The following is a 12,685-nucleotide window of genomic DNA, read 5'->3' as shown; positions in this document are numbered from 1 at the left end:
ACTCTTGGAGATCAGCATTTAAAGTGGTTGCACTGTATTGCATCTTACAGGTGTGCCATAATTTCTTTAGTCAATCTTCCACTATTGCAAAATATCTTAAAATCACTAATTTTCCACAGATAAGAGGCAAGTCTCAAACTTCATGACATAGTATATGAAAATCACAGGTGAAAAACAATCCTATTAATTTATGGTATCAATTACCTTGCCCTTGTACTTAAGGTTTGCATTCCACTGGATGAACTGATTAACAGAACAAACTGATGTGGTCCAAGTGCTTGCATTTGGGTCCGTAAATGATAGAGTGGTCAGATCATGAATTGGAAGTGGCCTTGGAGATTGTCTGTTTAGTTGGCCTAGATGCCAGGGCATATGTGTACGCCCTACATATTTAGAATTAGAAAACCTGGATTTGAGTCCATTCTGACAGTGACTGAAAATGTGATCCTTGGCAAATGATCTGATGGAGAAAAATTGCATTTGTTTCCTCTAACGGATCAGGGTAGTAATGCCCAGCTCTCTGCTCAGAGATGCTGTATATGTAAGATCATCTACATAATGTAGTTATAAAGCAGTGAGGCTTATTCCTGGTGTGGTGGTAAGGATTCAGTCTCCTGGCTTGACAGTCACAGCTTCTAAGAGAAATCTCTTTGAATTATTTGGAAGGGAAAAACACTTTATAAATCCAGCATTCAACTGCAACCAATCTAGCCCTCTCCACAAAACCACAAAGATTGACCACAAGAGGTTTAATGCTCTGCATTTTCCCTTCCAAGAATTCTTCATCCCCTTAATTGTGTCTTAAAGAGCATTTGCCAAATAGCACAGTCGCACCAAAGATGAGCCAGGGTAGAGCCTTGGCTTAGGGCAGAGCTGCAAACAGGTCTCTATCGCCTAGATATCACAGAAGCAGAGCTTTTGAGTTAAAGGATATTCTAGTAAACCAGATAGATAGGATTTATTCTTCCCACCTTATAGAAATCCGTAGAGATTTCCCAAATTTCCTAATTGAAACATTAGCACATTATAAATTAAAAAGTCATTTCACGCATCTCACTGGAACTTTGGCCAGTGATGCAGCGTAACATCCCTGAGTAGTATCTGCTAAGTCTGAATAGACTAAACACAGTGCTTTCTGAGCTTTTCTTAAGTAAAACAAATCAAATGGGAATAAATCTAAATAGCTCAACTCTCCAATACATTGTCATCTTTATAAATGTAAAATCAAAGTCTTTACTTGGGTTTCCCTAGAGATGAAAATCCATGTAAATCATCCTCTACTATAGAATAACCAAGCAATGTCTTATTAACACTGTCTGCGTATATTACTGCGAACATATTTCCTCTTGTTTTCTGATTAATACCAAAATCATGCAGTCGTGTCAGAATGATTTTATCCTTCTTTTCCCCCCTCGTTTGCCAGCTCAGTTTTATTCTAAGCTAATTCCTTGAGCTCCCCCTGTTGATAAAATTGTAAGATGACGCCTGGGTATGTTTAAAACACACCACAAGACCCCGAAATCGTTTCCTGTCCTACAGAAACAACTGAAAAGTCACAAAAGATATGAAGTGGCCTCAGAAAGATGATCAAAGGATCAGGGGCTTGGCCAGGCAGTAGGAGTGATCAAAAGAAGTCAGGAAAAAGCTTGGGGAAGATCTAGTGATAAAGTAGAGTTCATAAAGTCATAGGGACAGAGGTTGTAGTAACCAAAATGTCAGGAAATCAGGAAGCTAGGACATTATACCTCATTTTCGAAATTCGGATAGATGTTGCTTATCTGTGAGCACCTGCAGTGGGAGTGATATGGCCTGATAAGAATTTACCGAACAAATTCTCCTGTGGCATTTACTCTATACTGGGCAATAAGAGCTTCACTGACATTGATTGATGTACTTCTTGTGACAGTGCTATGAAGTGGATACTATGAGCGTACTCATTTAATGAGGGAAACTGAGGCACGCAGGGGTCGGGCCAAGATTCAAAGTGAGGCTCCCATGTCCATGCTCTTGGCCACTATGCCAGGCTGCCTCTGGGATCAGAAAACCTGCGCTGGGAGAAGCGGCCCTGGTTGGCACTGCTCTGTGACCCCCTCCTGCCCCTTGCTCACACGCTCGCTCCATCTGCTGGGATTCCCATCAGGGAGGCCTTTGCGAGCATGCGAGTAGCACCCATCCTTTCTCCAGCTGCTGCTGTTACGGTCTCACCCTGCCCACCCACTCAGAAATCACGTAGCCATCTCACACCAGAATCCTTAGAGAGTTTAGAAGAAATTTAAATTAGTGCTTTCTCAGAAAATGTTGTTGACCTCTCCCTTAACTCCTCCACCCGTCAGTTGGGGATTGGAAATAGCACCGTGTCGGGGTCTGCCTCTTAGAGGCATTACTGACCCCCCGTTCCATTACCTGAAAATGGGGATCACGTTGACCTGCACTCATGGGGTGGTTAAAAGGACCATGGGAGATGGGAGGTGGGGAGAGTCGGCTGCGCTGCGCTGATCAGAGCCCCAGGGCCGCCCATGTGTAAACAACAGGTATTGACCCCGGTGGAGAAGTATCTGTAAAGATGACCCTCCCGTCCTTACCTCTGCCACCTGCCAAAGTGCTTGGATGTTCCCTTTCAAGGGCCCCTGGCACATCCTTCTCTGATTCCAGATCCCTGAGCTCTCAAAGCACCATGTATGTGCTTGGCCTGCCCCTGTGTGTAGCACACGCGCACACACGCACACTGGGCACCTCAGTTCTGCTTTTGTGGTTGTCAGAACTTGGACTGGATACTTACTAAAAGATTGGGAACACACCAAGATACCATGAGTGTTGGTTTCCCCAGGGTCACCCACTCTAAGCCTCCTGAGCACCCCATATGGGGCTATTTGACTCACAGTGTCCAAAATGAGGGGGTCGGTCAGGATGTGCTGGGGGTCTCAGCTGTAGGATTAGGTAAAGGGAGGAAGTTGCATTAGACCCGTACTGTTGCAGAACAAGCAAAGAGGTTCCTTAGGAGCCACCTGTGGATTGGGGGAGGGGGTGAAAGGTGGAGCTCTGGGTCACCCACCCCTGTTCAGTCGCTCTATTTTATATATTTTACAGATTGGAACCCAGGCAGTAAAATTCTTTTCAAGAATACGTTTCAATATTCTTGAAATTTGAAATATTTGAAAACCATTGGATTTAGACAATTTCTGAAGCTTTTTTGACTAAGGCTCTATAATATGCAAAAGTGCAAACTAGAGTATGGTCTTTACTTTTTTGTAAAAAAAATGAATTTAATTTTAATAATTTCCTTTGCAATTTCACAACACCCCCTCCACGGGAAATCTGTCGATGTGCTGTCGCAAAATCAAGGCTAGCAATTATTGCTTCTTTCTCCCCCCTTTGTTCTTTCTTTGGAAGAGCCACCGCCAAGAAACAATCCCATCTCCTAGCAAATGGCTAAACTTGGAAGGCATCAGGTTGTCCTTGTAAAATAAACATTCCCAGGAAGCAGGCTTTCCCAGAGGTCCTTCTCTGGCAAAAAGCTAGCTAGAGAGTATTGTTGAAATGTGGAAACTGTTTGAACAGGCAAGCTGGAATGCAGCCTCTCGAGTTTGCTCTCTGTCATGGGCTTTAACTGATAAATGAGGTTTAGCCACAGACTAAGGTATCGGGTAATTTTGTTTATATGGTGGGAAGTCATGAAGCCTAAAGAAGCTATTAGTAGAGCCTGGGTGACTTGACATTCATCGAACAAAAGAGCCAAACAGATGTTCTTTCAAGGTTCGCTGTTCTCAAGCACAGATACACGTTCACGCGCCAGCCAGCCCAGCCGTTGTCACAGAAAGCTGATTCCCTTCTGAACAGTTTAAGTAGTGGCCACACTTTTTAAGAGTGACGTTGATACAAGAATGACACTAAGTGTGTAGACTTTGTATGGGACACCTTCCGTATAGTCCCCTTATTTTATGGGCTGAGAATTAGTTGTCATTCTCCATTTATTTCCTGCGGTTCTGTGATTGAGGTCGGTCTCTCGTGTGATTGTACCATTATTTCCCGCTCGGATCTTTGTTTCCCAGCATCCAGCTCAGTGTCTGGCACATGGTAGGTACTCAGAAGGTGTTCATTAAGTGAATAGATTATCATTCATGGTTTTCTAGTCCACGGAGCAACATTATCACAGATTATGGCTTGTTTAGAGATGAGCAAGGAAGGCCGCCTGGGTGGCTCGGGCAGCTAAGTGTCCCTCCAGCTCTTGACTGCAGCTCAGGTCATGGTCCCAGGGTGCTCAGCGGGGGTTCTGCTGTTCCTCTCCCTCTGCTCTTCCCCCCCTGCTTGTGCGCGCTCTCTCTCTCTCTCTCTCTCAAATAAACAAATAGAATCCTTTAATTAAAAAAAACTGAGCAAGGAATTTAGATGAAAATTTGCCTTATCCCAGTGTATTTTCTTTTTTTTTTTTTTTTTTTTTTTTTTCCCAGTGTATTTTCTTAAAAGAGGTTTCCTCAAGTCCAGAGTCATAACATATGACTTATGTTATTCACATATTCTAGATTTAATAGCATGATAATATGTTTATTCACATATTCTAGATTCCCAGGGTGTATTATTAGGCATAGAGCATAGGAAAGAGAAAAAGAATATGGTGACATGTCTACCTGCCTTTCATAAGGTTGTGTATTTTCATGTCCAGGTGAACCTGGCCAGGTGGTTATGGCAGATGATGCAATGTGTGCTTTTCTTTACAAGTACAGTGAAGTCAATCCATTTACGTCATTCAGTGCCGTAGACTATAAACACCACAAATAAGGATATTTTAAATCCATAATCATCTCAGATGATTAGAGTGGCTTTTAAACACAGCCATTAGTGATGCATCTTATCTGTGTGATGTTTTCCCCAGTCTCCGAGGAATGCATCCTGGCAGTGCGAACTTGAATAGTAGCCCTGGCCTGGATGGCACTGATAAAGCATAAAAGCTGTGATGGGTGGCCATGTGAGCTTTCAAAGTCAGTGGTGCTTCCTTTTGTCAGAGCTGCTTTTCTCCAGGCACGTCTATCATATAGTGTTGACTTCCTTGCTGTATTTCACTCTAAATGTGCCTCACTACTGCATCCGGGGCTTTAAGTCATCATTAGAAATTAGCTTGAGGGGCGCCTGGGTGGTTCAGTTGGCTAAGCGTCTGACTTCGGCTCCAGTCATGATCTCAGCGTCCTGGGATCGAGCCCCACATCGGGCTTCGCACTCAGCAGGGAGTCTGCTTGAAGATTCTCTCCCTCGGCCTCTTCCCCTGCATTCCCTCTCTCTCTTGCTCAAATAAATCATCTTTTTAAAAAAAGAAACGAGTTTGGATCACTGAGGAAAGCTCTTGCCATCCATATTCCAGTTCAGTAAAGTGATGAGTAAAGCATGTCGTCTTTTTCCAAAGTTCATGGATAACTCTGAGTGTCATTGCTCTGTCTACGGAGTCCTGGTTTCTCACACTTGGGATGGTGAACATACAGGCCCCATGACACAAAGGCCTGAGGAAATTATCCATAATGAGTAATTAGATCATGTGTGCATTTAGTTGTGGAAGTTAAACTCTAGAGACTTGTATGGGGGAGGGGTGGGGCCTCATAGTCAAAAAGACTCCCGTTAGGTGTCCTCCGGCTGTGGCCCTCCTGACAGAGAAGGACGTCTGTGGGATCGAGGCAGTGAGCTTCCCTGGAGTCCCAAGCGCAGATGGCACCATCAATGCAAACTTGTAGGTACAAGCAGAGGCCTATGGGCCACACTGGCTGGTGAGGCCCCTCACAGAGGTGGAGGAGAAGGGGGTGGGCAATGGTCCAGAACGGCCCCGCTGGCCAACTAGGTCGTATGAAACTTAGAGGTCAAAGCAGGAGCTATATCATATTTTAACAGTTTGTTAACTTGATTTATAATGGTCAAATGTTTACCCGTGTGGTTTGTGGGTCTCCATCTGTGTGCTTGCCTCAGGCCTCTTAAGTGTCCTACACAGGCTTGCCTCATCCTGTCCACTGAACTTAGTGAGAATGTGAAAGGAACCCGCTAGTAAACATGCATTGCAGATTCTTCGTTTGTCTCAGGATTTGCATAGTGGAAGCACGCTATGGGACAGTGAGATTTTCTGTTTAAAAAATGTGGGTTTTGTTCAATTCTGTGTCTAAACGGAAGCTGATGACTTCAGCCTACTTGACCAAAGAAATAGTAGTGTATTTCTTTCAACACGGGAGGGGTTTGGGCGGGGACTGGCTGTTTCATGCATTGGATGTACTGGGGGTAATTTTAGGAGGGGTCTAAGGGATTTTCAAGCAAAATTTCCATTAGCATAACTTTCTACTAACCCAGTAAGAAGCAGTCCCACTCCTACCTGAGGTCGATGTAAGGTACCACAGTGTTCTAGCCCAAGGAACAGAAGAGTCTTTAATTCTCTACTTCTTTCTCAGTAACAAATCCTAAGTGTGACATTCCTCATTGTCAATAAAGTCTTCCTCATGCAATTGTCCTTCATATCATCATATTAGAACTAAAATCTTTATTATTTGAAATTTAATATAAGTAGATTATAACTTGTTATTAATACATATTCAATTTAGATAATTTCTGCTAGGGCTGACTCTGACACCCTTAATGCCACCCTGACTCTTCTAGTCTCAATAATTGCTCATCTGCTTACAGGTTCCCACAGGGTTTGTTTGTTGTTGTTGTTGTTGTTTTAACATTGTTTAAGCCTTCAAGGTGCCTGGGTGGCTCAGTTGGTTAAGTGTCTGGCTCTTCATTTCAGTTCAGGTCTTGATCTCAGGGTCATGAGTTCAAGCCCCATGTGCTGGGCATGGAGACAACTTAAAAATATTTATATAAGTAAATTAAAAAATAAAATTCTACACCCATCTCCAAATTTTGCACATCTCTTTTGAGACTAAACACAATGTGGATATAGCACATTGAGACTCATTGTCTCACAAGTTCCACCTGAAGTTCTTGTTATGATGCAGAATCTGATTCAGAAGGCTTGGGATGAGGCCAGAGATCCTGTTTTCCTACCAGCTTTCAGGTGCTGACAGTGCTTCTAGTTCTGGGCACACAGCAAGCTGCTGTACGATTTCATTAGAGGAAAAACAGCAAAAAAAAATTTAAAATTTAAAATTTAAAAATTTAAAAAAGAAAAACAGCAATTTCTGTCCTACTTCTTCCCACACCAAACCTACTTTCCAGAGGTGATCATTTTTTGAGTCAAAGTATTATGCTAACATACTAATATTTCTTGATTTTTAAAAAATTTCATATACTTAACTTCTGAATTCTTTCTATAAAAGATTAAAGTATCACTATCACCAGTTCTTTTTTCTTTTTATTTCACTGGTTCTTTATATATATACATTTCCCCCCATCTTCACAGTATCATTATAGAACATATTTTGTTTTAGTCAATGTATTCAACACTTACATTACTTTGAATAAATAAAAATTGTTAACAGCTGAACCACATATCATAGTATAATTGCATTTCCATTCTTGTATTACTTCTGACTTTCCCTGGATTTATTAGTTGCCTCAATTTCTTTTTCAATCAGTTTATTTTACATACCTGTCACTAATGTGGCCCAAAATTTTTCTTTGAAACTTGAAAACTTCTTTTTTTAATAAGGATTTTTAAAAAGTTTTTTAAAATTTATTTATCTGAGAGAGAAAGAGAGAGCCCGTGCTCAAGTGGGGGAGGGACAGAGGGAGATGGACAAGCAGACTCCCTGCTGAGCAGGGAGCCCCATGGATGTGGGAGGGGTCTTGCTCTCACAACCCTGAGGTCATGACCTGAGCTGAAATCAGGGACACTTAACTGGCTAAGCCACCCGAGTGCCCTGAAACTGGAAAACTTGCTGCAATATGATCAAACAAGTCAATCTGTGGGGGGTTTTTCTTTCCCTTGGGAACAACCCCTTGGGAGCCCTCCATCTCTTTCTCTAATTTGAGCTGATTGCCCTCTGATTCTGTTGCCCAATTATTATTATTTTTTTTTTAGTTCTTAAAAAACTTCCTTTCACCATCATCCTAGGAACTACATCTTCTACTTTACTAGAGACTGAAAAATTATTCTGTAAAGTGATCGTACCCACTCCCATCAACAGTGTATGAGAATTACCATTGGATTATGCCTTTGAACTTTTTTCTATTCCATTTTCTCTATTCTGTTTCTGGAACTTCTGTTAGTTTGTTATTAGAGTTTGTGTATTAATTCTTTACTCTCTTTTCTATCCTATTTTTTTATTCGATTTTTGTTTGTTTCGCTTTCTGGGACATTTCTTTCACTCTATTTCCAGTCCTTCTGCCAACTTGTCTATATCTCTTATTCTATTTATAATTATTCATTATTATTTTCTGAACGTTCCTTTTGATAGCATCTTATTCTTGTTTCACTGGTGTGATATATTTGTTACATCTATTAATAAAGATTTTGCGACATCTTTAAGAGCTTTTTAACGAACACACACATGCACAAGTAGAGAGAGAAATACAATAAACCTTCATTTATACATCACCTGACTTCAACAATGATTAACAATTGCCTATCTTATTTCATCCATTTTCTCCCTATAGTCCATAAACTTTTACAGGATCTTCCTCTTTTCTGCATAATATCCCAGCCCTGCCCTCCACTTGGCCTTGTATCTGAAATGCAGAGAGCCTCTCTAGTTCCTCTGATTCATCCGCTCTAGAGAGTAAACCTGTCCTCCTTCAGGGTCGGGGACGGGTGGGGACCTCATTGCATGGGCTCCTAACTGCTCCCCTGTTCAACCCTCTGCATTCAGGCCTCACAGGCTCAGGTGTTTGGAGACACCCCGGTTCTGCCCCTTATTGCCACCCTTATACCACACCCCTTCACCTCTCATTCAGAGATCTAAATTACAGTTTTATTTAATGAAAAGTAAACAAAACTCCAGCTGTTACTTTATTGAAGTTTCTGGAGGGAGCAGAAGAAAATACATTTTCTACCTGCCAATTTTAACCAGAAGGAAATCTTGCTTTCTTTTTAAACAAAATTCATTATGACATTGACTTGTTTCTGTTATATCTATATACATATGCCTTGATTTTATTAATAGTTTATAAGCTGAAAAGGGCAAATTTTAAAGAATTAAAAATACAGAATTGTCTGCTTCTTATTGATGAAAATATGCTAGAATTTTCAGTAAAAGATTATATTGTTAGGGAGACTTAAAAATCATTCTGTTTGGGATCCCTGGGTGGCGCAGCGGTTTGGCGCCTGCCTTTGGCCCAGGGCGCGATCCTGGAGACCCGGGATCGAATCCCACATCAGGCTCCCGGTGCATGGAGCCTGCTTCTCCCTCTGCCTGTGTCTCTGCCTCTCTCTCTCTCTCTCTGTGACTATCATTAATAAATAAAAATTTTAAAAAAAATCATTCTGTTTGTGGAAATGAAGATTTCTCACTCTGTATAGAGTCTACATAACTTTTTAATTTTTTTTCAAGAGTTTATTTATTCATGAGAGACACAGAGAGACAGGCAGAAACAGGCAGAGAGAGAAGCAGGCTCCCTGCGAGGAGCCCAATGTAGGACTCGGTCCTGGGACCCTGGGGTCATGCCCTGGGCCGAAGGCAGGCACTAAACCACTGAGCCACCCAGGGATCCCCTTAATTTTTTATTTAAATTCAATTTGCCCACATATAGTATAGCACCCACTGTTCATCATATCACATGCCTGCCTTACTGCCCCCCACCCACCTCCCCTTCAGCAGCCCTCCATTTGTTTTCTGGAGTCGAGAGTCTCATGGTTTGTCTTCCGCTATTATTTTTCTCCATTCAGTTTCCCCTCCTTCCCTTATATTCACATGTGAGTGAAACCATATGGTGATTGTCCTTCTCTGATTGACTTACTTCACTCAGCATAATACCCTCCAGGTCCATCCACGTGGAAGCAAATGGTGGGTATTTGTCGTTTCTAATGGCTGAGGAATATTCTGCTCTATACACAGACCACAGCTTCTCTATCCATCATCTGTCGATGGACACTGAGGCTCCTTCCACAGTCTGGCTATTGTGAACATTGCTGCTATAAACATTGGGGTGCAGGTGTCCCGGCATTTCACTGCATCTGTATCTTTGGGGTAAATCCCCAGCAGGGCAATTGCTGGGTCATAGGGCAGGGCTATTTTTAACTCTTTGAGGAACCTCCACACAGTTTTCCAGAGTGGCTGCACCAGTTCACATTCCCACCAACAGTGTAAGAGGGTTCCCTTTTCTCCGCATCCTCTCCAACATTTGTTGTTTCCTGCCTTGTTAATTTTCCCCATTCTCATTGGTGTGAGGTGGGATCTCATTGTGGTTTTGATTTGTATTTCCCTCATGGCCAGTGATGCGGAGCATGTTCTCATGTGCATGTTGGCCATGTCTATGTCTTCCTCTGTGAGATTTCTCTTCATGTCTTTTGCCCGTTTCATGATTGGATTGTTTGTTTCTTTGCTGTTGAGTTTGATAAGTTCTTTATAGATCTTGGAAACTAGCCCTTTATCTGATAGGTCATTTGCAAATATCTTCTCCCATTCTGTAGGTTGTCTTTTAGTTTTGTTGACTGTTTCTTTTGCGGTGCAGAAGCTTCTTATCTTGATGAAGTCCCAATAATTCATTTTTGCTTTTGTTTCTCTTGCCTTCATAGATGGATCTTGCAAGAAGTTGCTGTGGCCAAGTTCAAAAACAGTGTTGCCTGTGTTCTCCTCTAGGATTTTGATGGAATCTTGTCTCACATTTAGATCTTTCGTCCATTTTGAGTTTATCTTTGTGTCTGGTGTCAGAGAATGGTCTAGTTTCATTCTTCTGCACGTGGCTGTCCAATGTTCCCACACCATTTATTGAAGAGACTGTCCTTTTTCCACTGGATAGTCTTTGCTGCTTTGTTGAATATTAGTTGGCCATAAAGTTGAGGGCCCATTTCTGGATTCTCTATTCTGCTCCATTGATCTATGTGTCGGTTTTTGTGCCAGTGCCACACTGTCTTGATGATCACAGCTTTGTAATAGAGATTGAAGTCAGGCATTATGATACCCCCAGCTTTGGCTGTCTTTTTCAACATTCCTCTGGCTGAGATCTTTTCTAGTTCCATACAAATCAGGATTATATGTTCCAACTGTTTGAAAAAAGTTTATGGTATTTTGATAGAGATTGCATTAAATGTGTAAATTGCCCTGGATAACATTGACATTTTCACAATATTAATTCTTCCAATCCATGAGCATGGTATGTTTTTCTGTCTCTTTGTGTCTTCCTCAATTCCTTTCAGAAGTGTTCTGTAGTTTTTAGGGTAGAGATCCTTTACCTTTTTGGTTAGGCTTATTCCTAGGTATCTTATGCTTTGGGTGCAATTGTAAATGGGATTGACTCCTTAATTTCTCTTTCTTCAATCTCATTGTTAGTATATAGAAATGCCACTGACTTCTGGGCATTGATTTTTTATCCTGCCACACTGCCGAATTGTTGTATGAGTTCTAGCAACCTTGGGGTGGAGTCTTTCAGGTTTTCTGTGGACAGTATCATGTCATCCGCAAAGAGGGAGAGTTTGACTTCTTCTTTGCCCATTTGAATGCCTTTTATTTCTTTTTGTTGCCTGATTGCTGAGGACTTCCAGTACTATGTTGAATAGCAGTGGTGAGAGTGGACATCCCTGTCATGTTCCTGATCTTAGGGGAAAGGCTCCCAGGGCTTCCCCATTTAGAATGATATTTGCTGTTGGCTTTTTGTTGATTTCATGATATTGATGTATGTTCCCTCTGTCCCTACACTTGAAGAGTTTTAATCAAGAAAGGATGCTGTATTTTGTCAAATGCTTTTTCTGCATCAGTTGAGAGAATCAAATGGTTCTTGTCGTTTATTAATGTGATCTGTCATGTTGATTGATTTACGGACATTGAACCACCCTTACAGGCCAGGGATAAATCCCACTTGGTCAGGTTGAATAAGCCTTGTAATGTACTGTTGGATCCTACTGGCTAGTGTGTTGGTGAGTATTTTGACATCTGTGTTCATCAGGGATATTGATCTGTAATTCTCCTTTTGGGTGGGGTCTTTGGTTTTGGGATCAAGGTGATGCTAGCCTCATAGAACGAGTTTGGAAGTTTCCATTTCATTTCTATCTTTTGAAACAGCTTCAGTAGAACAGGTATTATTTCTTCTTTAACTGTTTGATAGAATTCCCCTGGGAAGCCGCCTGACCCTGGACTGTTGTGTTTTGGGAGGTTTTTGATGACTGCTTCCATTTCCTTACTGGTTATTGGCCTGTTCACGTTTTCTATTTATTCCTGCTCAGTCTTGGTAATTTATAAGTTTCAAGGAATGCCTCCATTTCTTCCAGGTTGCTTATTGGCATATAGTTGCTCATAATACATTCTTCAAATTGTTTGTATTTCCTTTGTGTTGGTTGTGATCTCTTCTCTTTTATTTATGATTTTATTCATTTGAGTCTTTTGTCTTTTCTTTTTAATAAGGCTGGCGAGGAGGTTATCTATCTTAATTTATTCAAAGAACCAGCCCCTAGTTTCATTGATCTTTTCTACAGTTCTTCTGGTCTCTATTTCATTGAGTTCTGCTCTAATCTTTAGAATTTCTCTTCTCCTGCTTGGTTTAGGTAAATAACTTTTTTAAATAATAAGAGGGAACGTTCCATGACAGGGAATGTTTGGGGCATTTACTTTAAGACTTTACTAAT

General features: G+C 41.5%; 1 protein-coding gene across 3 annotated transcripts in view; it reads left to right on the top strand.

Moving 5' to 3' along the window:
- STAT4 (signal transducer and activator of transcription 4) overlaps positions 1 to 12,685 on the top strand; it is a 113,089-nt gene that overhangs the window by 88,440 nt on the left and 11,964 nt on the right. The window lies entirely within an intron of this gene.

Source organism: Vulpes lagopus, chromosome 22 (genome assembly GCF_018345385.1).
Source record: "Vulpes lagopus strain Blue_001 chromosome 22, ASM1834538v1, whole genome shotgun sequence".
Lineage (NCBI taxonomy): Eukaryota > Metazoa > Chordata > Mammalia > Carnivora > Canidae > Vulpes > Vulpes lagopus.
This window is presented reverse-complemented; position numbering and strand designations above follow the sequence as displayed.